At 41.3% G+C, this 26,027-nt stretch overlaps 1 protein-coding gene across 18 annotated transcripts in view; it reads left to right on the top strand.

Moving 5' to 3' along the window:
• TENM2 (teneurin transmembrane protein 2) overlaps positions 1 to 26,027 on the top strand; it is a 1,486,671-nt gene that overhangs the window by 761,051 nt on the left and 699,593 nt on the right. Inside the window, exon 1 of one of the 18 annotated variants that reach the window (XM_053288982.1) lies at positions 1,319 to 1,336. The exons of the other annotated variants lie outside the window; for them this stretch is intronic. The gene's annotated coding sequence lies outside the window, so the exon portion shown is untranslated. Of the gene's footprint in view, positions 1 to 1,318; positions 1,337 to 26,027 lie in introns of those variants that run through there. 18 annotated transcript variants of the gene reach the window in all.

The raw sequence follows: 26,027 nt of genomic DNA, 5'->3' as shown, positions 1-26,027 counted from the left end.
CTGGAAATAAGAGTTTCTCTACCAGCATCATCTTGTTTTAATATATTTGTTTAATCTACTGGGTTTATGCATAAAGATATATGCTCATGAAAAGGGAACAAACGTATAAGTAAGTGCTTTCTTTAATCTGTTGATTCTTCTCCTTCATTGTAAAGCAAATGATCTAAGAAGAACCACTGCTGAGGTTGTTTCCTTTCATGTGTTTATGCACTTGAATGCTTAAAAATAAGTAGTGGGTTTTTTAAAAAAAATAAAAATATTTTTAATTAAAAATTTTTTTTAATATATAAGTAGATTTTTTAATGACCATCTTTGACCCCCTGCATGCCTTGTTTCCTTCCTTATCTCCCTTAACATTGGATGTTCTCATTCCTTTTCTAAACACAGCAGGTGCTACTGCTTGGAGCTGAGTTTTCTGAAGGGGGGGGAAATAGTGCCAGCCTACCATAGCAGCTGCCTCTTTGGTTTTTTTGCTATTATTTCTTCTTTTATTCCCCTAAAGTCTAAAGTTCTTAGGAGACTGTGTGCTGGTTGCACATGCTTTCATCACCATTAAAATATGAACAGCAGATAGTTTCCCTGTTGCCTTCCCTTACTATGAATGCCTTGTCTTTTTGCATAACCATAGATCTCCACTAGTGCCACACTAGCACTTAAGGTAAGACCTGCTTCCCCAGCTTTCAAATCTGGAAGCATCCGATGTAAATTTTTCTGTTCTAATGTTCTGTAAATCAACTTTCTTTACTTATTCTACTCTTTGACACCCATGTTCTAATTTATAGGGAATCAAGACTGCTAATGCTAGGGCACACTATAGCCATTTGCCTGATAAAAGTATCAACTTCCTGCACAAGAGACAAATTGGTAATTTTCATTGAAAGTACTGTGGGTTCCATTTGGGATTCCTAAAGAGCCTGGTTAGCCTTCCTCCAGACTTTGTTTGACACCCTGACTCTACCCTGGATTAAGGACAGGAGAAACTGGATGCTGTTTGCAAGAAGAAAGTGAGAGTGGATTAGAGACAGGGCAATTGAGATTTGAAGAATATTGGGTGACATAGCAGCAATATGATTAGATTGATAGGTTGGGGAGATGAAGAACTGCAGGAAGGAGGATTTTAGGCAGGAATGTAAGGAAGGAAAGGGAAAATGAAGCATCGTTTGGGGAACCAGTCTCACATAGATCCTGCAAACAGGAGGAACAGTATGTTACTAATGAGGAGGAAGTGGACAGGCAACAAGGTTTTAGCGTCAGGGAGATGTTGCAATTGAAGCAGGGGCATGTTTGGATGGAAAGGGCTCTATTTAACATATTGACCTGAAACAAGTCACTAAAAGTAAGGATACCTCTAGTTAGCTATCTGTTTGAATCTGTGCTGTTTTTATGTACAGTATTTGGAAAACAGTTTTACACTGCTCTGAATGATTGCATCTTCTCCTCTCCTCACCATTCAAATGTTGGCATTGATGGCAAGCATGGTGTGTCCGCACTGGCTCTAGCTGATACATCCCTCCCAGGGCCAAACTAGATGCCATGGTGACAGACTAATATGGGCAGCTTGATGAGAGGTGAACCACCTAATGGTGCAGCGGGGAAATGACTATAGTGAGCAAGAGGTTTCTGGTTCAAATCCCCACTGATATGTTTCCCAGAATATGGGAAACACCTATATTTGGCAGCAGCTATATAGGAAGGTGCAAAAAGGCATCATCGCATACTGCGCGGGAGATGGCAATGGTAAACCCCTCCTGTATTCTGCCAAAGAAAACCACATCGCTCTGTGGTCGCCAGGAATCAACACCGATTCAAGGGCACAACTTTAGATGACAGGTGATATAGGTGTGGGCATCTATGGACAAGGGATGTGCAGAACGTTCTGATGGTGCAATGTTTTGGTTCAAAATGGGCCGTTTCAAGCATTTCGAATTTGAAACAGAACACCCTTTTAAAATGGGGCCTGTTTCAAGCTTGGAACAGAACAATCATGTTTTGATCAAAACATTTTGACATTTCTAGCGCCATTTTGGAGGCCCATTTCCCCCATGATGATTGGTTTTCAAGCACCGGCTTTTGATTGGCTTGCTATCTCCTTGCTTCTAGGTTGGCTTGTTATCATCCAAATCAAGTGCTGTCCCACCATTGGCTAAGGAGAGGGGAGGGGGAATCACCAAAAGAGGGAATTTCTAATGTATTCAAAGGGACTGGGAGGTAGAAAAAGCCCTTATGCCTCTCTTCAAGAAGATAGGTATGATTTTTGTGGTTTTATTTTATCAGCACCAAATTGCTATTCTTGCTCTAACTATCTGGTTTTGCTGGATCTGATTGACAAAGGCAGAACTTGGGTGCTTCATTCCCTGAGTTGTGGTTTGGCTTGTTTGTGAGATAGTGTTGTGGTGAGAAATGGACAGTGGCAGCTGCGTGTATGTGATATTTCTTGGTGATTGCTGTGATGAACTCCATATCTGGCCTTGAGACTAATTTGTGCTTTACTCACTGCTCTGGTCTACTCTGCAATCGGCATTGCAAGGTCTACTCAATCAAAATGTGGCAGAAATCACTCTAGTTGAACTTATGGCTATACTTGCTGCTAAGGGAGCTGCTGTGGCAGCTGTTGCAATTCTAGGAAGGTATGTAAGGAGTCATAATTTTTTGTGAGAGAACAATTTGTACCCATGATGTTACTGCAGCGCTGGCAGTGGATTCTGGGTCAGTGATTCTTTTTTGGCCATTTGGACTGTGTTTGAAATCTGTGTTCTGTGTTGAGAGGAACAGATTCCCTTTTACCGTGTGCTTCTGCAATGTTTTTCAAGGTAAGGTTGCAAAATGCATTGCACTCTGTGAGTGCAGCTTGTTCTGGCCTTAGGGAACAATGGGGAAATTTGAAACACCCCATTGTTTCCCATGGGTAGCGCTTAGGGACACCATTGTAGGGTGTGTGTTGTGTGGTAGGGCATGATGGGTGCTACCTGATGGGTGCTACCTACCTACCCACAAAAATGGGCAAGTTTGTGATTTTAAACAATTTTTTAACCTTTCCCCCAAACACCCATAGGATCCTATGTGCAAAACAGAACATAGAATCTGTTTCGGGCACATCCCTATTTTGGACTAGAACCAAACATGTATAAGGCTGGGGAGCCCACTTTTAAGAGCAAAAAGAGTACATGGGTGGGGTGTGCTAAACATCCCCAAGTTCACAGATTACCTCATTTCAGTCTGTCCTCTGGTATCCCAGGTGTCACTTTTCCCTTAGGCAGACTCGGATACTAACACTGCATCCAGTTAAACAAATGCTTGGAAGAGGGTCCTCACATCTCTCTTGCTCAAGAAACTGGACCTGCTGTGCCCCACTTTGTACATGATTGAAACAGACTCATATTAAAGATATGCTGCCATATATAGCAGCATATGCAGATGGGGACAAGGTGAGGAGGCTCTGCTTTTTGACACTTACAGCTCCCTTTGCTTGGACAGGGAGATTTATTGTAGTCTCCCGACTCCCCCCTGAAGACCGGCCTGCTTTCATTTTGCTCTGTGGGCTTGCCAGTTCTCATTCCAGCTGTGCTTCATTCCTGATTGCTGGACTATTTCCACCTGGCCTTGTGCTCAGAGTCCCTTGTGAAAGGGGAGGCTGCAGGGCTCCTGGTCATAAAAGGGAGGAGGTACTCCAGAGGCCTTTGGTGCAGGACTGAGGTCTGGGGGAGGCTATATTTGGGTAAGAACTTAGGCTAGGTTTGAGGGCTTGGGCTACTTCTCCATTTTAATGGGTTGTGCCAGACCACTGGGTTGTGCCAGATATATGTTTGGGCTCTCTTGTGGAGGTGATAGTGGGGGTACGCTCTGGGGCAGCTATGACTGTTGTGGTGGGGACTAGTAGATGGTGCTGGCAGGGCAGCAGGCCATTCCTGGGGGAAGGGATTTTAATAATCTAGCTACTGTTTCCACTTCTGGCTACCCTGACACATCTCAGGACTTAGGAAACAGTTCCAACTACCCACAGAGCCTAGCAATGCTCCTCTGTAATTCCAGGTTGGTTCAGAATAAGGTTGAAATCATCCATGACTTGATTGTGGATGAGGGTGCTGACCTGCATGTATAACTGAGACCTGGTTGGGAGAGGCAAGTGGCCCTGTTTGGACCCAGCTTCTCCCACCAAGTTACTTTGTTGTGGAGCAGGTTTGGGGAAGTGGGCAGGGGGTGGAGTGGCTGTGGTCCATAAGAATAACATGCCTCTTATCAGGGTCCCTGTAAGACAGTTGTCTTATATTGAGTGTGTATTTCTTAGGCCTGATTAGGGATTCTGTTGGTGTACAGCCCACCCGACTCCCTAACTGAGCTGAAGGAGCTGGTTTTGGAGTCACCTAGACAAGTTTGGTTTCACAGTCACAATTCACCTCTGCAGGGCTAGTGAAACTGTTAGGATGGTCTGCCCCAAAAGACTTCTGTCCCCAGTAGGATTCCAAAAAGCCTCGGAGAGAGTTAGTGTTTGTTCTGCCGGCAGATCTGTTGATGCCTTGATGGATACCTGGTATAGGGAGACTACCAGGGCAGTAGACACAATTGCTCCTAATAGTCCCTTCCAAACTGCTTCACAGATGACCCCATGGTATACAGAATAGTTACGGGGGCTGAAGCAGCAAAGTAGGCAACTGGAACAAAAGTGGAGGAGAACTTGGTTCGAATTTGACAAGACACAGCATAGAGCCATTTGAAGGCCTATGTGGTGGCCGTGCATGCAGCAAAGAAGCAATTCTGGTCTGGGTGATTTGCGTCTGCGTGTTCACATTCAGCAGAGTTATCCCGGGTTGTGAGGAGTTTAATTCATGCTCCTTCTGTTTTAAAACTGCCCCCGGTGACTATATTCTGCTGTAAATCATTTAATGGGTTCTTGGCAAATAAAATATCTTGTATTCAGGATGACTTAGACTCTACTATTACTGCAGAGTCTATTAAGGGGGGATGTCCAGCAATTCCTTTTGCAATATAAGATTGGATCAGTTTCAATCTGTGAGTCCTGAAGACGTGGACAAGCTGGTTGGGGCAGGGCGGCCTACCACTTGTTCTTTGGATCTTTGCTCAACTTGTCTGCTTTGATGGATAATTATATGCCAGTCTCCCATGGTTGGGCAAGGTGATTGAGAGAGTGGTGGCTAATCAGTTCCAGGTGGTTTTGGAGAAAACCTATTATCTAGACCCATTTGAAACTGACTTTAGAGCTGTCTATGGGGCTGAGACAGCCTTGGTCAATGTGATGGATGACCTCTACCAGGGAATTGACAGAAGGAATGTGACTCTACTGGTTCTTTTGGTTCTGTCTGAGGCTTTCGATACCATCAACCATGGTATCATTCTGAATCGCCTAGGGAAGTTGGGTCATTCCACTCTTATATCTCATATAGATTCCAGATGGTAGCACTTGGTAACAATTGTTCTTCTAAACAGGAGATGTTATATGGACTCCATCAGGGATCCATTCTGTCACCCATGCTTTTTAATATCTACATCAGGGATTCTCAACCTTGAGTCCCCAGATGTTCTTGGACTTCAGCTCCCATAATCCCCAGCCCCAATGGCCTTTGGAAGGGAATGATGGGAGTTGAAGTGCAACAACATCTGCAGACCCAAGTTTGAGAATAACTGATCTACATGAAACCACTGGGTGAGGTCATCAGGGGATTTGGTGCAGGGCTTTATCAGTATTTTGATGACACCCAAATCTATTTCTCCTTATTATCATCAGGTAATGGTATTCATTCCCTAAATGCCTGCCTACAGGCAGTAATGGCTGGATGAGGGATAACAGGCTCTCATTGTGGGGGATCAGAAATTGAGGGATAGGATAGATCTTCCTGGTGGGGTTATACTCCCCCAGAAGAAACAGGTATGCAGTTTGAGGTTTGGTTCTACATGAAACTTAATGTGCTGGGTGTTATCAGTATGCTGATGACACCCAAATCTACTCCTCCTTTTCATTTTCAGGAAATAGCACTTATTCTCCAAATGCCTGCCTACAGGCAGTAATGGGCTGCATGAGGGATAACAAATTGAAGGTGAATCCAAGCAAGAACGGAGGTGCTCATTGTGGGGGCTCAGAATCTGAGGGGTGAGTTAGATCTTCCTGTGCTGGATGGGGTTACATTCCCTCAGAAGGAGCAGGTACGCAACTTGGGAGTACTCCTGGACCCAGGCCTTACACTGGTATCTCAGTTGGAGGCTATGGCTAGGAGCACATTTTATCAGCTTTGGCTGATTTGACATCTGTGTCCATTCCTTTAAGAGAACGATCTCAAAACAGTGGTGCATGAGCTGGCAATCTGCGGGCTTAGTTATTGCAATGTGCACTCCATGGGGATATCTTTGTACGTAGTTCGGAAACTTCAGTTAGTTCAAAATGTGACAGCCAGGTTGGTCTCTGGGGTAACCCAGAGAGACCATTTTATGCCTGTATTTAAACAGCTGTACTAGCTTCCGATACCTTTCCAGGTGAAATACAAAGTGTTGGTTATTGCCTTTAAAGTCCTAAATGGCTTAGGTCCAGGTTACCTTAGAGAACCCCTTCTTCTGTATGATCCCCATCACATGTTGAGGTCATCTGGAGAGGTCCTTCTCCAGCTGCCACTGGTCAGTCTGGTGGCGACTCAGGACCAAGCTTTCTCTGTAGCTGCTCCTAGGTTGTGGAATCCGTGGTTTAGAAACATTACTGGCCTTTAAGAGAGCCCTAAAAACTTATATTTTGTTTTTGGTCTGGCTTTCCAGGGTTTTTTAATTGTTTTAATGCTTTTAATTGTTTTGACGGTTTCAAACTGTGTTTGAATTATTTAGATTTTATATGGTTTTACGTTTGATTTTTAAATGATTATATTTTGTTTTGGTTTTGTAAGCTGTCCAGGACTGTTGGATGGGGCAGTATAGAAATGTAATGTAATAAAATAAAATGTCTAGTTTGGCCCTCAGTAAAGGGTATGTTAAAGAGTTGCATTACCTTCTATGCAACTGCAAGCTTGTTCTGACCCCACTGTACAGTAAACAAAGGAACACTACATTGTTTGCCCCTGCTCAAACTTGTTTGTAGCTAAGAAAAAAAGAAAAGAAAAGAAAAAATAATCCAAAGCAATTTTCATAACAATGGTTGTCAGGATAGGTTCGTACTGAAAGTGTCCTGTCAATTGTGGCAGTTTCCCTTTTATAACATTTAGCCCAGTATGAAAGGCTAAAAAAGATGACAGAACTTTGTGCTTTAAATGTTGTTGCTTCTGTTGCCACTGGTCAGATAAAGATAAAGTGGTAATAAGTGTAGAGCAGAGACACATAGCCATTTGGGGGGGTCGGGGGGCTATTATGTGGCTCAAACCACAACCTGTATATCCTTATTCATTAATTACAATGGTCTGATGTAATAGACTTTGACGTGCATTCTATGACTTGCATCCTGAGCCAACTGTTCTTGTACATTAGATCTGTGGTTTCTGCTCACAGACCCAGTGGGCTCAATGCCCGAGGAGTCAGTCATCTAGGTCAAATTGCTATGGAGAATATTCTTTCAGGGAGGTTACTTTTCCTCATTATTAGACGTGTTATGAAACAGTAATTTCTCTGTATGGAACCAAATCTGTCTGGCTCCAGACCATGTGTTTATTTTCAACAAGAAAAGATTAAGAAGGTGAACGCTGATGTGGCTTCCTAGTTTACAAGTGATAGCACTAGCATTAGAAGTTGTTAATTGCCTAAAAATGTCTGGGGGTCACTAGCAGCCGTATTAGGACACAGCTTAACATACCACATATTCATTCATTTTGTTGACTGTTTAATTTGTCAGAGAGAAATAGCCTCTCTCATAACAGATTAGTTTTTAATACATGATATTTGACAGTATATTCACCATCCCTCTTTCTATATATAACTTTGGTTTCTTCCTAATCTTTGTTGGTATGGAGATCAGGGAAACAGCATGAAAGGACGGCTTGAGGTGATTGGATAAATGAATTTCCCTGTTCATTAACACCACAATATTCAAGGGCTCAGTGTGTTACTTCAGCTTCATAGGACATAATTACATGTTTTGATTAGCAGATACATTTCCCTATCCTCAAGATGTCAACAAGGGTTCATATGTATGACATATATAAACGGGTACTAATTTCACTAGTCACAAAAACAAGGCTTCCTAATTACAGTTGTAGTCTCTCATTTCAGTCAATGTTGGTTCTATGTTACTTCTCTGTGGTAGGTTGCTGGGTTTAGTCCCTGCAGAGTGACCACAGACAGTGGTCAGGAGCTGTTAGAAATAACACTTTCTCAAATCCAGCATGCACAGCAGTTGTTTGCCTCCATGATGAATGGTATCTCATGAACATTTTGAGGAATGTCTGCAACATAATCAGGTACAAGACACTCAGTATTACACTCTTACAAAGTAATAAAATATTTTGAGAAAATGACATCTCAAAATTTACATTTAGTTTTACATGGAAATCATTGGTCTTGTGAAAGATTTCAGTATTTGTAATGAAACAAAAAGAGGGGAAAATGTTTCTGTTAATCCAGCATAGGGCTGGAATATTGTGTTTTTCGTATTGGTGCCTGTAGGTGAAGTTATAGTGAGAGAGGAAGTCACTTTACACCGCACAATATTTTGTATTTGTCCCTCTTGATATCCAGTTTAAACATTAAACACCCTGATACCTTCCTGAGGGCAGATTTGGGAATTTACTACACAATCTGACCAATCCATGCAGGAAAATAATTACACAGATAGCATCAGCCATAAGGAGCCACAGACACCTAGAAAGAAACTACTCCTGGTGGCAACCACACATAGCAGCATAGGAAGCTACCTTGTACTGATCATAAAATTGTTTCATTTAGTTTACTATTGTCTACACTGACTGTCAGTAGCTCTCTTTCAGAATCTTTTCTAGCCTTATTGGGAGATTTCAGGCATGGAATCTGGGACCTTTTGCATACAAATCATATTCTTTGCCACTGACCTACAGATTTAGTTCACAATTAGCAGAATGTTGAAATCCAGTATCGTCAAATATTAGAAGGATCAATTTGAGATACAGCTGGACTGACCCCAATCCAGAGATACTGCATGTTAGATCAGGAGAGATCTAGCTGCCCAGGGAAAGGTTGCTGCTCAAAGTGTTGGCAGCATTAAGGAAGGGTGGAAGGCCCTAAATACAAATTTCCGCTTTCCTCCTCCACTAATAAGAAAAGAGGAGCAATGTGGCCTGGATTCAGTTTCCTACCCCTCATCTTTAATACATGATTTGAACTGAGAAAGCTGGAAGCACTGATTCCCCTGTTTTAGTACTACATGTGTTTTTCGCCCAATCCACTTTGGAAATTCTGTACAGAAACTGAAGTGCTTGGTTCAGAGATTCAGTCTCAGGCAGGATTCACATGTGCAGCTGCAGCATCCTTTTGCATTCATAGTTTCCAACATTGCTTCTTATTGCCCTCACTCAATTAGGGCACTTGTTATGAATCGTTTGGTGTTCAGAGGAGCATCATGAAATAAAAATGAATTAAGTAACACAGTAAAATTAACCTATTAAGTATTAAGGCAGCTTTAAGAAACCTAGAAATGAGCAAAAGATTCATTACTTTTAATATTTGAAGGAAAATTAATTCAGTATCTCATACTTCTGTTGATTTCATTTTCTACCCTAGTTTAATTTAATGTCAGGGAAGCTGCAGTGATATTTACATATTGTCTTTGCTGCCTGCAATATCGTTACTATCTTAAATTTCCCACCTGGTTCCATTTAATCTTATAATAGTTTTTTGGATGGAGACTTGTGGGAACATCATAAATGTTCAGGGAAAAGTGCACTACTGTGAGCTTCAGAAATTACATTAAAAACTTCCTGTATGTTTTAAATAAAAATGAAGCTGTGTAAAGGATAATAACTAAACAAATTAAACTGGTATGGTAATAGCTGATTCCCCATGAATTCCTGAATTTGTCTTTGTGGGTGCTCTGGCACATTATTTCTTGGTTGTTACAGATGCTGTTATCTTTTTTATCACTGCAGCTAGTAACATGCTTTGTTTTGCAAATAAATTTCTGTTATGCAGGGAGAGCAAATGAAACATTGAGTTAAACAGGAAGTGCAAGTGAATTATACTTCTTCCAAACAGTTGTTATATGGACTCCCTCGGGGGCCCATTCTGTCATCAATGCTTTTTAATATCTACATCAGGGATTCTCAGCCTTGGGTCCCCAGATGTTCTTGGACTTGAGCTCCCATAATCCCCAGCCCCAGTGGCCTTTCGTTGGGGATTATGGGAGTTGAAGTCCAATAACATCTGGAGACCCAATGTTGAGAATCCCTGGGTTATGAGATCAAGGTCCAAAACCTTGTACATGTGGCACATTCTGTTGCAATATTTCCCAGAAGCAAGGGTTTGTATGAATTACACTGAATGTTCACTTTCCTCCTAAAGAAAGGATATTGGATCCCCTTCTCCCTGCTCATTAGGGGATGACTTAAGCTGCAATCCAAAAGCATGCACACTTGAGACCATAGTGGGATTCTGAGTAAACATACATAGAAACATACCACTAGAAGACAGATTTACTTAACGAAGGGGAGAAAGGTAGGAAGTAATGTCGTCATATTTATAAAGCATTTGTTTTATTTATTATAGCAATAGCAATAGCACTTACATTTATATACCGCTCTATAGCCAGAGCTCTCCAAGCGGTTTACAATGATTTAGCATATTGCCCCCAACATTCTGGGTACTCAGAATGTTTATATCTTTGTTTTCTGTGTGGTAGTGTAAACTCCCTATTGCAATTCCTGTTTCACATATTGTTCGGCTATGGGCCATTCCTTACCACAAAATATACGAAAGAGTTGTGGTGTGAATGAACTAGGGGTGTTAACTAATCAAATTCTGTGAGGTTGAATCAAATTGCAGAACCATCAAATTGATTCATCAAGAACAACAGACTTGGTCAGCTGGCTTGACAAATCACCCTCAAATCGCCTGAATCAATTCAAGTGCCATTTTGAGGCCAGTTTTTCTTGGAAAACAGGCCACAAAATGGCATTTTGTTCCAGAGAGAGCTGGTCTACCAATTGGGGTCGGCGAGCATACCAGTCTGAGGTGGGCAGACGCACCAAGTGCAGAACAGAGGGCTGGTCTACACACCGCCCCAATTGGTAGACCAGGTCTCCTTGGAAAAATGAGCCTAAATGGAAAACCTGGTCAACTAGTTGGTTTAGGCGGGTAGACCAGCCCTCCATTCCAGACTTGGCACATCAGCCTGCCTTGGAGAACTGAGGTGGGCTGACCTGCCGACTCCAACTTGTAGACCAGGTCTTCCCAGAAAAAAGTGCCATTTTGAGGCCCATTTCCCCAGCAAAATGGGCCTCCAAATGGCATTGGAATTACACGAATTGATTCAGGTTGAATCGGAGTTTATTCTCTTTGACCCCAAATCAGGCCCTCTATTTTGAGGACAAGAGCCAGCGTGGTGTAGTGGTTAGAGTGCTGGACTAGGACCAGGGAGACCTGAGTTCAAATCCCCATTCAGCCATAATACTAGCTGGGTTACTCTGGGCCAATCACTTCTCTCTCAGCCTAGCCTACTTCACAGGGTTGTTGTGAAATAGAAACTTAAGTATGTAGTACACCGCTCTGGGCTCCTTGGAGGAAGAGTGGGATATAAATGTAATAATAATAATAATAATAAATTTGATTTGAGGTACATCTGTGAATTGCCCCCGACTTTGAATCGAATTGCACACCCCTGTTTACCACACATCCCTGAAATGCACATGGTAACATTCCAATGGATGATAAGTGTTGATAAATATATGCTTAGGACAAGACTGTCTAACCATAATATTAAAATGATGGTATCCAAAGTGATAGTATCCTGACACACTTATGCAGTGTTTTTAAGGATATACTGACTTTTGAAGATTAAAAAGGGAAATTGAAAAGAATACCCTAGTTATTTTTTTAAAATATTGCCTTCAGTTGTCTAGTAAATAACTGTTTCACAGGATTACCACTGTCAGCTTAGAGATGTAAAGTTCATCAACATAAATTTGGATATCTTTATATTGCCAGAATACAAAAGGGTTAGAAAACAAGAAGACACATTTTAGTCAGCAGCATAATGCAGCTCCAAAAGAGGATAATGGGATTTTAGACTTATTAACAGAACTCTAATTTCCTATAGAAAGTAGCAACATTAATAGTACAGTTTGCTTGTACAGTCATGTACTGTGTTCTGTGTCCAGTTCTGGGTATTGCACGTTAAGAAAGATGTGGGCAAATTAGAATGGGTTCAGAGGAGGGCAGCGAGGATGGTTGGGGGTCTGGAAATCCATTGAGGAATGGTATCTTCTTTCCTCAAACCACAGAACTACCTCCCAGAAGAGATCCTCTCTGCCAGTCTTCTGTAAACAGGTAAAGACTATTTTTTGTTTAGCTGGGTCAGGAACTGTAGAATTTCTTCCTGTTCTTAGTTCTTTTCCCTTTATACTGTGTTTGGTTGCAATTTTAACTAGCTGCTATTTTATGAAATGTTACTGTTGTGGTGGTTTGATTTGTTGTACAATACCCTGTTATGAAAAAATACAGTTAAGAAATGACATTTTTAGACTGGGGGAAATAGGATAGTACTCTTCAAATACTTGAAGGGCTGTTGCATAAAAGAGAGCAGAGATTTACTCTGTGTGTTGCCTGAATGGGCATCATGTCTATATCTACCAAGTTATAGGAGCATGGCTTTTGGGTGAACAATAGGAGAAGCTTGTTGGACAATCGAACAAATTACCTAGGGATGGTGAACTCTCTCTAACAGGATACCTTCAAGGAACAGCTGTATGCTCTAGCTCTTGATTTCCTGCATTGAGCAGGATCTGGACTAGATGGGCATGAAACTTTGTGATTCTGTTTTGTAATTCCATTATAACAGAGGGTTTGGCAAATATCTTAATATAATATAGATAAGAAAGAGAGATACCAAAGTGGAAGTTCGTCTGGAAGTCATGCTGTTTGATTTTGAATCCATACGTTTAGATCAGATTGCTCAGTGGTTAAGGGAAAGCACTCTGCATGTAGCAATGTATAAATCAACATACTGAAATCTGGTGAGACCTTAAACTGAGGGCCATACTTGGACCAAATGCAGATATCAATATCAATATGTTAAAAAAATATTAAAAATTGTAACATTTATCCACACTTTCTAGAAAATCAAAGCACAGCAAATTGTATCAGTAACATATGATGGCAGGCCACAAAATCTGAACACAGAGACGAATTCCTGTTGCCAGTGACACCTCTTCTTCAAAATCCCAGCTGCTTTCTTGTTTTATATCCCCCTGCCTTGATTTCCCCCCTCCTCATCACATTTCCCCAGCAAAAGTTGGAATCATGGAAAGTTATTTGAGAGTCTGATTGATGCCAGTCTCTAGTGGTTAAATGTGTGTGACTGTTCTCTCACTGATGTCAGATGGATTGCTGTCCGGAAAACAGGAAGAGGCGAAGGGAGATGCACAGCACAAGCTTTGATCTCTCCTGACTCCCTGTGGAATTCTTCCACCTTTTCATGTTGGGGATCAGTTAATTATTAGATGAAATTGGTTTGGGGACCAGAAATCATTCTGAAGACTCTGTTCTCATGCTGATGCTAATATTCTTTGATCTGGGGCACTGTGGCTTTTAGATGAGAGGAATACGTACCATATCCTGAAAATGGTGAGTCTCGCTTGCAGAAGTGAATTAGCACAGTTGTCACTTTTCAATAGCCCTATGTTTAACACGATTGCTTAAATTTGATCCCTTCCCTGCCCATAATAGCATTATTACTGCAAGGCTGACTCTGCTTCCAGGCAGCAGACTTGCAGATTTCACAGAAGCTCACACATTGTATTGTGCAAGCCAAAATGATCATAAAGGCGTCCAAGCAGCTTTGGTCTTTTAGTGCAATTAATATGCCTTGATGTGCCCCTCACCTTTAAATTCATGGTAACCAAGAATGTTTGCATAATCTCATTCTTAATTTTAGTGTTTCATAAGTCCACTCATAATGGAGTCATCACTGAAAGTTTTATTTTTAATTAGGGTATGGTTTCTTTAGTTATGCCTTAGCAAATAATTGAATTTTCTTTCTGGAATGCTTACCCTAACTCTTGAATTCTGCTATCTCTCACCTGATGGGTTTTAGCTAATAATTCACACCATATGAAATTGTTGTAAAATCAGAGAGAGAAAACAAAATCATAGATTATAAGGACTTTGATTGTTATCCAATCCAGTCAACAATCATTTGGAACATAGGAAGCTGTCACATACTGAGTCAGACCATAGATCCATCTAGCTCAGTATTGTCTACACAGACTGGCAGCGGCTTCTCCAAGGTTGCAGGCAGGAATCTCTCTCAGCCCTATCTCGGTGATGCCAGGGAGGAAACTTCCCAGAGTGGCTCCCATTCTTTAGGGGAAGATCTTACAGTGTTCAGACATCTAGTCTCCCATTCATATGCAAGCAGGGTGGACTCTGCTTAGCTAAGGGGACTAGTCATGCCTGCTACCACAAGACCAGCTCTCTAAGCTAGTTGAGCTGGCATAGCTGACTGAATTCATTAGATAATTAATCTATCTGATCCCAAAGGCTCAAGAATGACAGGACAGATTGCTGTATACTAAAAGAAAACTAACATTGATTTAAACAAGAGGTGGCCATATGGATGCCACTAAAAACAGTTCAGTAGGCTTGTACCCAATACAAACATGGTGTTTGCTTGCAAACATCAAATTAGGGGTTTGCAGGACTTGCCCCAATAAAACCCAGTTCGATTCAAACTGGCCTGATTTGATTTGAAACAGACTGGTTCAACTGGTTCAAGCTTGAATCGGATCTGCCCCCAAAAGGCGGGCCAGTCTGAGTTCAAACTGAATTGGTTTGACCCGGTTCAACCACATGAACCGAATTAGTTCGCAGACTGGCGGTTCAGTTCAAATTTCATCCAAATTCGAACCAAACTGCCGCATATGGTTCCATGCACACCTCCTAATCAAGATGCTGCATATAAATGAGTTAGTGTTAGAAATTAAAAGTTATGGCCACATAGAATTCTTCCATGGGTATGTTTTTCAGTCACCTCCATCATGTTTAATTTGTCTTTAAATAAAACCTCAATTGATTTAATGCAGTTTCCCGCCAGCATCCAAGAGAGACATTTTAGTAGACTTGGTGTCAATTTTTAGTAGATTCTTCGTTCATATGGACTATGGAAAGTTAGCTATTCTGGTAAAAATCCTTTAAAAAATAAAACATCCACTGAAATATGCTTATGTTTTCTGTTCTACTTGTAGTAAAAAAGTAATGCAGTAATGTATGGCAGTGAGGAGCTAAGTAAACAAACACACTTGTAAAAATCAACATGGAGAAGCGTAATCCTGCCAAGCAAATAAAAAGAGCCAACTATCACACAGATTAGAAATAAATAACTGTTTCTTCTCAGTACAGTATCTATGTTCTTCAAAAATTAGAGAAAAATGAATTTTGTCATTTTTCTGTGCTTTTTTCCATTGCTTTTATTTCAATATCCTTCATAGATATTAAATTATATAAATCTGTTTCTAGGTCAGTTGAATGAGCTGAATTGCTAGCATGCCTATGTGTTAATTTTACTCCACAACTCCCAGTGGTGAAAATTTGTTCAAAGGGGTATATATTATTAGTGAAAAGTGTTAAATGAGTAATTAGAGTAATAATAGTACTATCACAAGGGTTGCTAAGAAAGCTTTTTAGTCTGGACCATATCAATTCTATGCCATGGTCCAGAATTCTATCCCAGGGTTTCTTAACCTTGGGCCCCCAGATGTTGTTTGACTACAACTCCCATCATCCCCAGACATGGCCTTTGTGGCTGAGGATGATGGGAATTGTAGTCCAACAACATCTGGGGCACAAGGTTAAGAAACCCTGTTCTATCCATATGTTATGGAGAGCAGAAGAAAGCCATTTTAAATTGAATATACATTTAAGCCAATGTAAAGCTAAAAACTAATTATGAATGCAGTAAATCTAACAAATAAAAACCAAGTTAAGTGGAAGTTGCGAAAATAGCCTTGGAGCAGCTTCTTAGGTTACAGCAGCAGAGGAGCCTATGCTGTGGCTCCTCCCAATGTCAATATTACCTTGATTTCTGGAGAACTGTGGTGAGCTGAAGAGCTTCCGTGAGGAGTCATCCTGTGTGATCTAGGATGTCTCATATTAATCAGCATTGTACGAAAGTCAGTCGTTCAGCTCCGCCTCATCAGTGTAAAATGAATATTCAGTCTAAGATGTGTTACCTCGCAATTCCCATATTGCAAAATGCCTGGAGGAGGTGGCAGGTTGAATGCTCATACCTCTTTCCCTGAAATGGCTACTAGAGATAATATTCCCATAGGCGCCTTTTGTATCTCTCAGGAGAAACAACTGTTTGGGGGTGTATTGTCTGATGACTAGTCTGGTTTGTGAGAAATTCTATGCAGATTTTCAATCTTTAACAAACACACAGTCATATATTAGTTGTTGCTGCCAATGTCAGGTCCTGCCTATTCTTAATAAGGAAACAGTTGTGTGTGGTATTCAGCTAGGGTTTAAGGATGAATCAGAATGGTTGCAAACAATGCTTGACCAGTGGACCAGTCTCTGCTGATCTACAGGTGTTCTGCATCTGGGTTAAATAGGGAAAACAATTTCAGCTGTATATATTTCAGCGTTTGTCTGTTGTGCCAGTTCCCTTATATAGAAGCAAGCCAGAAATACACTATTGTCCCCACAGTAAAGAAATTCCCAGGGACTTCATCCTACCTAACTATACAGTGCTTGTGCTTCTCCTAAGACTGGAAGAGCAGATGTGCTCCTTGCTGACTCATTTGAAGCCTATCAGAATCCGAAGCAGAAAATGTCATTCCCTGGGAAGCTGACAGCTGATTCAAGGCCTTTTGAGTCCAGGGAATGACTCCTGATGTTTTTTGTTCTGTTTTTTAAATGTGAGGCCCAAAGCTGGTATCTCTTCAGAGCACCTATAGACTGGATATTCACAGATTCATGAAGCACAAACTGGTGCCAGATTTTCAGTGATACTAAGCTATTCTGTGTGCTGGAACTTTTGACTATGTCTCTCAGCTCTTAGGAACATTTGATCTTTTATTCTGCTGTAGAGACAGAAGCTGCATTGTTTTGAAAATGTGTCCCTCCCAAAGTGACATCTTCAGAACATCCTGGTATATGGCCATCCTAGCGGATGAGAGTTGGATGGGTGGGATCCAAACTGAACAGAATATATATTTTGAAATTGAAGATTTTTTTCTGCCCAGAAAAGGAAAGACTGCATTGGGGATTCTTCTGATCTGCAAACCTCAGTGGGAGTTTATGGTGCTGAACAGTGCCAACTGTAGACCGGTTTGAACCAGAAATGAAAAGCCAAAATGATTCCTCCCATGCTCTGGAATAAAGCTCTTGTAAAATAAAAACCTGTTGCCCAGAGCACCTGCTTCATTTGGCTTCCTTATTATGGGTCCCTGCAAATCATAGTATCATTTATTTTCTCTGTTGGTTTGCACATAATAAGAGCAGCTTTTCATATATTTCAAAGAAGTGATGCTAACCATGAATTGCAATATCTGAAATATCTACCTAAAAGCTAGTTGCTTTTATTGCATATTTAGACAAGACTTCTATTCTGCACATTTACAAGGCATAAGAATAATTTCTTATGATTGTCACACTTTGTTAAAACACTTCCTAAGTAGCCTCCATAGAGGAATGAATTTTGATGTGTTTGGCTTAACATGCAGTAAATGGGCGGAGTGTATATTGTAGGCATTATCCTACAAACACTGTATATTATATGTCCTAAAATAAAATCAGAATAGTTTCTTAAAATAAGTTCCATACTACACATGACAACAGCAGACCAACAATGTCTTCATGGTCAAACTACATATTAGAATAAGTAGGTGCTTTAAACATGTGTACGTTTTTTGTTTTGTTTTAAAATAGTGAGTAGGTGGATCAAATGCCCCCTCGAGGATCAGGAATGTAGTGGATTAGAGAAGTCCCTGCTCTACCTGCCAACATCAATCAGTAGACCAGCTGTCCCTGGAAAAACAGCCCTCAAAAATGAGGGCACTTGAAATACTCAAAATGTTTCGGGTTTGTTTCATCGAAAAAGCCGGTTTGGCCACTGTTTTGATGAAATGTTTCAAGCATTTTGTGTTTAATTTCGAGCTCGAAATGAAACACAACATCTGTTTTGTGCACACTCCTACTTTTAATCCCTTCATGGCTAGAAAGCAGAGTGAGAAATTCTTTCTAACCATGAAAACATAAACATTCAAAGCACTCTCATTTTTACTGACTGCCCATTCCTGCAGGCAGTATGATTTTTAATGTATTTCTTTTATTTCCCCATTGACTACTACAGGCAAAATCCAAGTAGTTAAAAGGTTTTTAAATGGTGGTTTCCACCATTTTGTGCATCTTATATCCCAACATGAATTTTGATGGGAATTCTGACTTATGACATCATATCGGATATGTCCGATATGATTTTGGAAACACAATGTTGGATCAGAAATGTTGGATTTTTTTAACCAATTAGGTTAGTTTTGGATTAATTCCAACATTTCCGATCCAACTTTCCACAGGCCTAGTAATTTCCTGCTTAAAGTAGATCAGTTTTGTCTACAGATAGGGATGGGGTGTGGAAAGTGATATATTACAATGGAGTTAATTTAAGGTTATGTTGTTCTTTGTTTCAGTTTAACCTACTGTACATCATGATTACTGTCTCTCTATCCTACATGCAAACAACTTGTTTTTCCATAGTGATAAAATCGAGAAATACATAGTACAGATCAAGACCATTTATTCCACAATAAATAAGAGGGAGTTTATTTTATTCAGTGATAAACTGACACTTCTAGTATAATCATATATACATGTCCACTTGTTTAGCATATGATATGAAAGCTTCTGGGTAATTAAAAGCAGCTCATACTTTAAGGGATCACCAAACTGATACAAATTTAAACAGCTGACATGTTTGGATGGTTGTGTAGGAACAAAGTCATGCTACACTACATGGGAGTAAAGGAGTGAGAGGAGAAAGAATTTGCCAGCTTTCCAGAAATACTGAGAAGTGGAGAAGCTGAAGGAGGCCAAAGATCTGGGAAAGGAAATGTTTGGAGTAGGGAGGTGCACAAATTGATTTTTTTAAATTCGATTTGTGCCCCAGACAAATCACCTGATTTGTTTTGTATCCAAATCTACCCCCTCCATATCACCCCAGATTTGATTTTTATTTACTTTGATTCAATTCTGATTCAGACCACTTAACAAGGTCCTAGGGGCACCAAATTTGGGTGTTGGTTAGGTCCCCATGGGTGTCACATGTGACCCACATTTCAAGGCAGTGGGACACTTGGTTGATTTTTAATGAATTTATTTAGTTTCTACTGATTTTGAACATTTCCGCCATGGGAGACAATGGAAATTCCAGGTTGCCATATCCTAACCCTAAAATGGATTCCCAGCTTTCATTTCTTTTAAAAAAGGCTAAGCTCTAGCCCTTGTAGATGTGGCATTTATGGAGCAAAATGTGCAGTCATTATTTTTCAAGTGTTTGGATTCTTTGGTGTATAATAACTGTTCCTCATAATGAATCCCTATGAGGTTTCATTATATGCCTTCATTTCCTCTGTTCATTTTGACTATCATTGGACAGTGCCAACTGTCAACTGCCATGTGTCAACTATACGCTCCCTCCGCCCCACACACACTGGGGTACTCCATTAATTTTTTTAGGTATTTTTGAAGTGCTTAGATTCTTTGGTGTTTTCATTACACACCTTTATTTCTTCTGTTCATTTTGACCCCACTGCTTTGCAGGTGGGGTGAGGAATTAGTGGCATCCCACATTCCAACTACAAGCCACTGAGTCCTCAGGGTTGTTTTTTTTTTAGGAATTTGCTTCTTGGCCTTTTGGCTAAGATCAAAGGAATTTTTGAGGTGTTTAGACTCTTTTGGCATTTTGCGCCACTTCTTCAAAGGCTAGAGCTTAGCTTTTTTTCTTTTTCTTTTTTAAAAAGGGAAGCTGGGGGTATTAACAGGAGGGATCCGAATCTGGAATCGATTCAAATCGAATCAGGTGCAATTTGATTTGTACCCGAATCTAGCCAATAGACCACAGGGGTGATTTGTTCTGTCTCCAAATCACCTCAATCAGCTAGATTCGGGTACAAATCGATTTGTACCTGAATCCATTTGCACATCCCTAGTTTGAATTGGGATTCATACACAGGCAAAGATAAGCTGACTGGGATAGGTAACTACTTTAATTACAAAAAACCTCCTAATGTTTTTCTCAGGAGAAGGTTTAAGCATATTTACAGTTCCATATTCCAGGAGAAATCTGGGTTATCCTGCTTAGGACCCCTTTTAATTCAGAGAATTTCTGGAGAAAAGAATTAAGGAGTTGAGAATGTTAGAAATATGAGGGGGTTTGATTTTATGTTGTTTTTTATTTCACATATTTGTATACCACCCAAAACGCAAGTCTCTGGGCCTTTTTAAAAGCCAAATTCTGGGTACAGCCCATTTGACCTACGAGTATACCCCTCAGGTTCTGGCCAACCTGGTTTACAACAAAACAATAAAAACAGCAAGTAAAAAGGTCAAAACATTACAGCAATTTAAAACTTTTAGTTTTGTCCCTGGAAGGCACACATACACATCCTACTATGCCCATGTGGAGTGTCACCGCTATTTTTAAATATCGGGTACCTGCCAGAATGTGCCCTGAAGTGTTTCTCCAGAGGAGAACTCCCTGTAGCCATGGGCTGAAACAGCTGTCTATCCATCCACTGCAGGCTATCTCAGGGTAAGTTAACAGCCACACTGTATCTTCTTACTCAATCCCTTCTATTCACTGCACGCCAGTGAAGTTTTCAGAATAGTTTTCAGTGATAAGGGGAAAGCAAACATGAATGTACTGTTGTGAATTTACTGGTACTCCAGGTTCCCTTGAGCAAAACTCCTGCCAGCAGAGTGGCTTGTCTCACCTTCTTAGTGAGTAACTTCCACATTCCATCTAAGATTACCAGTACATTTCTTATTCTCAGAGATAAAATGAGAGTTGGTGACTTAAGGATGGAATAAATAGGAGCAAAGATGGCTTGTCAATGCCAAGCCTTGTCTTGGCAGCTGCCTCAGCAGAATGGATTTGATAAACTGTGATTGACAAAACACTATAGAGCTGTAGCTTGATGCTGAAATCCAGGTTCACAGGGAAACAGTCTAAAATTAGAATAACAGTTCAAGTACACAGACCTGTCACAAATCACTTTAGGTGCCAAATCTTCAAGAAGGGAGGAGGGAGGGAGGGCACACTGTTGTGGATTTCACAGCATGATCACAGAAATCATTGCTATTTCAACCTGTCATCAAGGATGTTTCATTGATTTCTTATTGTAAAATATTTGAGACATCAAAATTCCTATTTCTCATTAGCTCTTCTGGGAAATAACTTTCAAGATATATAATCTTTAAAATAACATCCTCCATACCAAAACACTAAAAGATTGGCTATTTCCCACCTTTACTCATCATTTAATTACATCTACAAAACAAATCACTAACACTGGAAATGAAGCACAAGTTTGACGTGATTCATGTGAAAAAATTGTCAGTCATTGTATGTATTTGATTATTTATAAATGACTACTTTCATACTGTATCAGATTCTAAATTATATATCTTTGAATGCTTAATTTTTTTTTAGAGAGAATATCTTTGAATGCATTTTTTTTAAATGTCACTGATGACAATATCGGAAAGACTTGAACATTTGGATAAAAGTAATCTTAGATGTCATAATATCATTATTAGTGAGGTCCTTTAACACTGCTTAAGATGTAACAGGTGTATTAGATATATTATCTTCTTTATATTTATTTCTCTAAAATGTACCTGTGGCTAATCCCATGTGTTGCAGCTCTCACGAGAGTTCGTGAGCAGCTGCCTGGATAGCGATGGGGACAGGGGAGAAAACAGTGATGGCGGTCGGCGACGGGCCAGAGGAGGCGGCAGGAGGAAGTGGCTGGCCAGTGGGAGAAGAAGGTGGTGGGGGAAAGAGAAGTGGGGGGAGGAGAGAAGGTGGCAGCATAGAGAGAAGGTGGCGGTGGGGGACCAGAGAAAGAATGGAACACTGGAGGTGCCTGAGGCGGAGGTGGGCTGAGTGATGGAGCAGGGCAGAGCGAGACGGAGCAGGGTGGCTGCCTCAATAAATGCAGCCCCACAAAAGGGACACACTCAGCTCCCTCTTCGAGGTAAGGCAGCTTCTAATGGCAGCCACAGCAGCTACCTTTGTTTAGGGGAAGCTCCTGGAGCAGCACCCTCCCCTCGTGCCCCAAGCAGCCACTCGCCTCTTGCTGCTGAGTTCCAGAGGTGATGCGGCCTTGCAAAAGGGCACCTTGATGGCAGCTCGCTGGCTGTCCCCTGCAGGGAAGCATGGCCAAAGAGGATTGGCAGGGGTTGGAGGTGGAGGACCTCCACCTCCAGCCACCTCGAGAGGGAGCAGAAGCACCAGGTTGAAGAAGGCCATGCATGCTGGAGCTGTTCTCTAGGTGCTGAAGTGGGCTGTTCCCGCTCTTGGGGTTGCAGTGGAAAGGCATGGGGATGGCTGAAGACAAGGGGGCAAGAAGTGTGTGCTGGAGAATAGTGGGAGAAGAGACTCGAGGAGGAGAGAGAGAGCAAGAGTGGAAGAGAGAGGAAAGGAGAGGGAGAGAGGGAGGGAAGGGAAGAGAGGAAGAAAGAGGGGAAGAGAAAGAAAGAAAAGGGAGGGGGAGAGAAAGGACGAAGGAAGAGAGAAGAGAGAAAGAAAGATAGAAACAAGGGAGGGGAGGAAAGAGAAAGGAGGGAAAAGGGAAAGAGAGAGAAAGAAAGGGAGGGAGGGAGAGAGCGTGTGCACGCGCCTTCAGACTGTGTGAACGTTTTGAGGACAGGGAGCAATGTTGTGTCATGTCAGGTGTTAACTGAAAGGACAGGCTTCATCACCCCACGGGGTTTTATTAGGACATCTTCTTCCATTTTTTTAGTCATGGTCAGCTTAGTAAGATCATTTGACTCACTAACTATTGTATCAGGCAATCAAGAGATCGAAAACTGAGTGTATAAAGAAATTTCTTATGTGGGGGGGGGCAAGGAAACCAATAAAAGATGCTCTGCACAGGTAAAGCTGGTAATGATTGATTTGACTGCCTTGAATGAAATGGATCTGGTCGTTTCAAATACTGAACCATACTTTGGCTGGGAGTCCTCCATGTTTGGGGTCTTAAGTAATTGCCCCCACCCATCACCTTAAAAAGGGCATGCACTAAAACTTCTCTGTAAGAATCTTAAGGTTGGGAAGGCGGGTGGATTCTGTCACAAAATCTACGTTAGTTTCTTTCAGATTCACTCTGTTTTAACTGCTATATAGGGGGAAATATTCACATTATAATTGCTGGAGCTAAACTTCCAGCTCAGGCAGACCTGACCACTGTCTGTTTTGTTCCAGTGAAACAAAATTGCAACCTGTTCACACTGTTTAAAGTTCATGAAAGCCTCACAAGCTCTGAGGCTCTCAGCCTCACTTTGGGAAAGAGCTTTAAAAGCATAGGAAGAAATGTCAACCACTCCCCTATCTGATTCTGGTTCTAATAAAAAAGCTTCTATGGGTACAGTCCCAGCTTCACTGACATCTGTGTCAGCTCAAAATCCAATTCTAACATGTCAGGATTGAAGCTGACTCCGTATGGAGAGCCCTTCTGGACTGGTAGTCCTTCTGGATAGGGACAGGGATTCTGGCTCTGGCTTCTTTGCACTTCTTCATTTGGCTGCTATCTTGTTTTGCTCGCTTTTAATTGCTGTAACATCTTGCACCTGGGCTGGGTTTGCCTGATAGGGTGGGTGAGACACCACACCATATTTCATGGGTGGGGACTCCTGTCATCTCCCCATTGTCGTGGATGGGCCACCATTTGGTTAAGGTAGGACTTGCAACCACAATCCCGCTCTGCAAGGGTCCGCCCAAGATTGGGTTATTGGCTCCAATAGGATTCCAAGAAGACTTGGAAGGGTTTAGAGTCGCCTCTGCTAGTGATTCTATTGATGCTCACCATGTGATCATGAAAATGGCTGGTGCATGTGCGCAGAGACCGTGTGTGCTGGTGTCAGGTTTAGGGGCAGCTGGGAGATGCCGCACCAGCACACAGTTGATCCAGGGTTAGGGGGTGGGGGAGAGCTTGGAATACAGCGATGGCAGCATTTGGAGGAAGAGCCAGTATGGACCTGTTCTCCTTCTGCTTTAAAAGGGTTGGGGAAGCCCTTGTTTTTAAAGGGAGGTGCCCCATGACTCAGCTTCTGAATCACATTTTGACACATAAAAAAACAAAACACCAGACTTTTAGGGTAGAGCTGGTCTCTAAACTAGAGCATGGCTGCCAGAGAGACGCTGACATAGTGTATTCACTAACATGATAAGAGCAAGGCCAGCATTTGAAATGCAAATAGGAAGCTGCCTTATTATTATTTATTATTATTTTACACAGTCAGACAGGTGTTATTGACTGGTTTGTTTTATCCAGACATCAAGTCCTTCCCAAGGACCTGGGATGCCAGAATTTTATCGTCAATGTTGTTGCTGTTGTTATAGATATCGTCGCAGAATATAGGTTGTTCCCAGTAAAGCTGCTTTTTGTAATTGGCTGATGGTGATTTCTGTGACCCCTATGGTGCTGAGGTGCTCTTCAAGGTCTTTTGGACCCAGGGCACCAATTACCACTGGGATTATTTTGGTCTTTTTCTGCCACAGCCTTTCAATTTCAATTTGTAGATCTTTGTATTTGGTGATTTTTTCTATTTCTTTTTCTTCTATTCTGCTATCCCCTGGTTTTGCTATGTCGATTATTTTGACTTGTTTTTCTTTCTTCTCGACTACAGTTATATCTGGTGTATTGTGTGGCAGATGTTTGTCTGTTTGTAGTTGGAAGTCCCATAATATTTTTACATCTTCATTTTCGGCAACTTTTTCAATTTTATGGTCCCACCAATGTTTGGCTACAGGTAGCTTGTATTTTTTGCAGATGTTCCAGTGTATCATCCCTGCTACTTTGTCACGCCTTTGTTTGTAGTCAGTCTGTGCGATCTTCTTACAACAACTGATTAGGTGGTCCACTATTTCATCTGCTTCTTTACAAAGGCAGCACTTGCTGTTTGTTGTGGATTTTTCGACTTTTGCTCTTATTGCATTTGTTCTTAGTGCCTGTTCTTGTGCAGCCAGTATTAAACCCTCTGTTTCTTTCTTCAAGTTGCCATTCTTAAGCCATTGCCAGGTCTTGGTGATGTCTGGTTTTCCACTTATATTGTGCAAATATTGACCATGCAGTGGCTTATTTTTCCATTTTTCTGCTTGGTTCTTGACTTGTTCTTTCTTGTAGGCCTGCTTTGTTTCGTTGGTGTTGAATACTTTCTCATTATTGACCATTTGAAGTGCATCTTCTTCACTGTCCTTGATATATTCTTCAAGGCCTCTTTTCTCCTCCTCTACTGTTTGATGGACATGCAGCATTCCTCTTCCACCTAAGCTGCGAGGGAGGTATAGCCTATTGACATCACTGCGGGGGTGCAGAGCATGATTGATGGTCATGATTTTCCTGGTCTTATGATCCAGCGTCTCTAGCTCAGCCTGGGTCCAGTCTATTATTCTGGCACTGTATCTGATAACAGGTATAGCCCAGGTGTTTATGGCTTGTATGGTGTTCCTGCCATTGAGTTTGGACTTGAGGATTTTTCTAACTCTCCTGATGTATTCACTTCCAATTTTTCTTTTAACTTCAGTGTGTGCGATGTTATCAGCCTGGAGAATGCCCAAGTATTTGTAATGGTTTTTTCTCTTCCAGGTTCTTGATCTTGCTTCCATTGGGCAGTTCTATTCCTTCTGTTTTTGCTATTTT

This window comes from Hemicordylus capensis, chromosome 2 (genome assembly GCF_027244095.1).
Source record: "Hemicordylus capensis ecotype Gifberg chromosome 2, rHemCap1.1.pri, whole genome shotgun sequence".
Taxonomy (NCBI): Eukaryota; Metazoa; Chordata; class Lepidosauria; order Squamata; family Cordylidae; genus Hemicordylus; species Hemicordylus capensis.
Note: the sequence above shows the minus strand (reverse complement) of the source record. Positions and strands in the feature narration are given on the sequence as shown.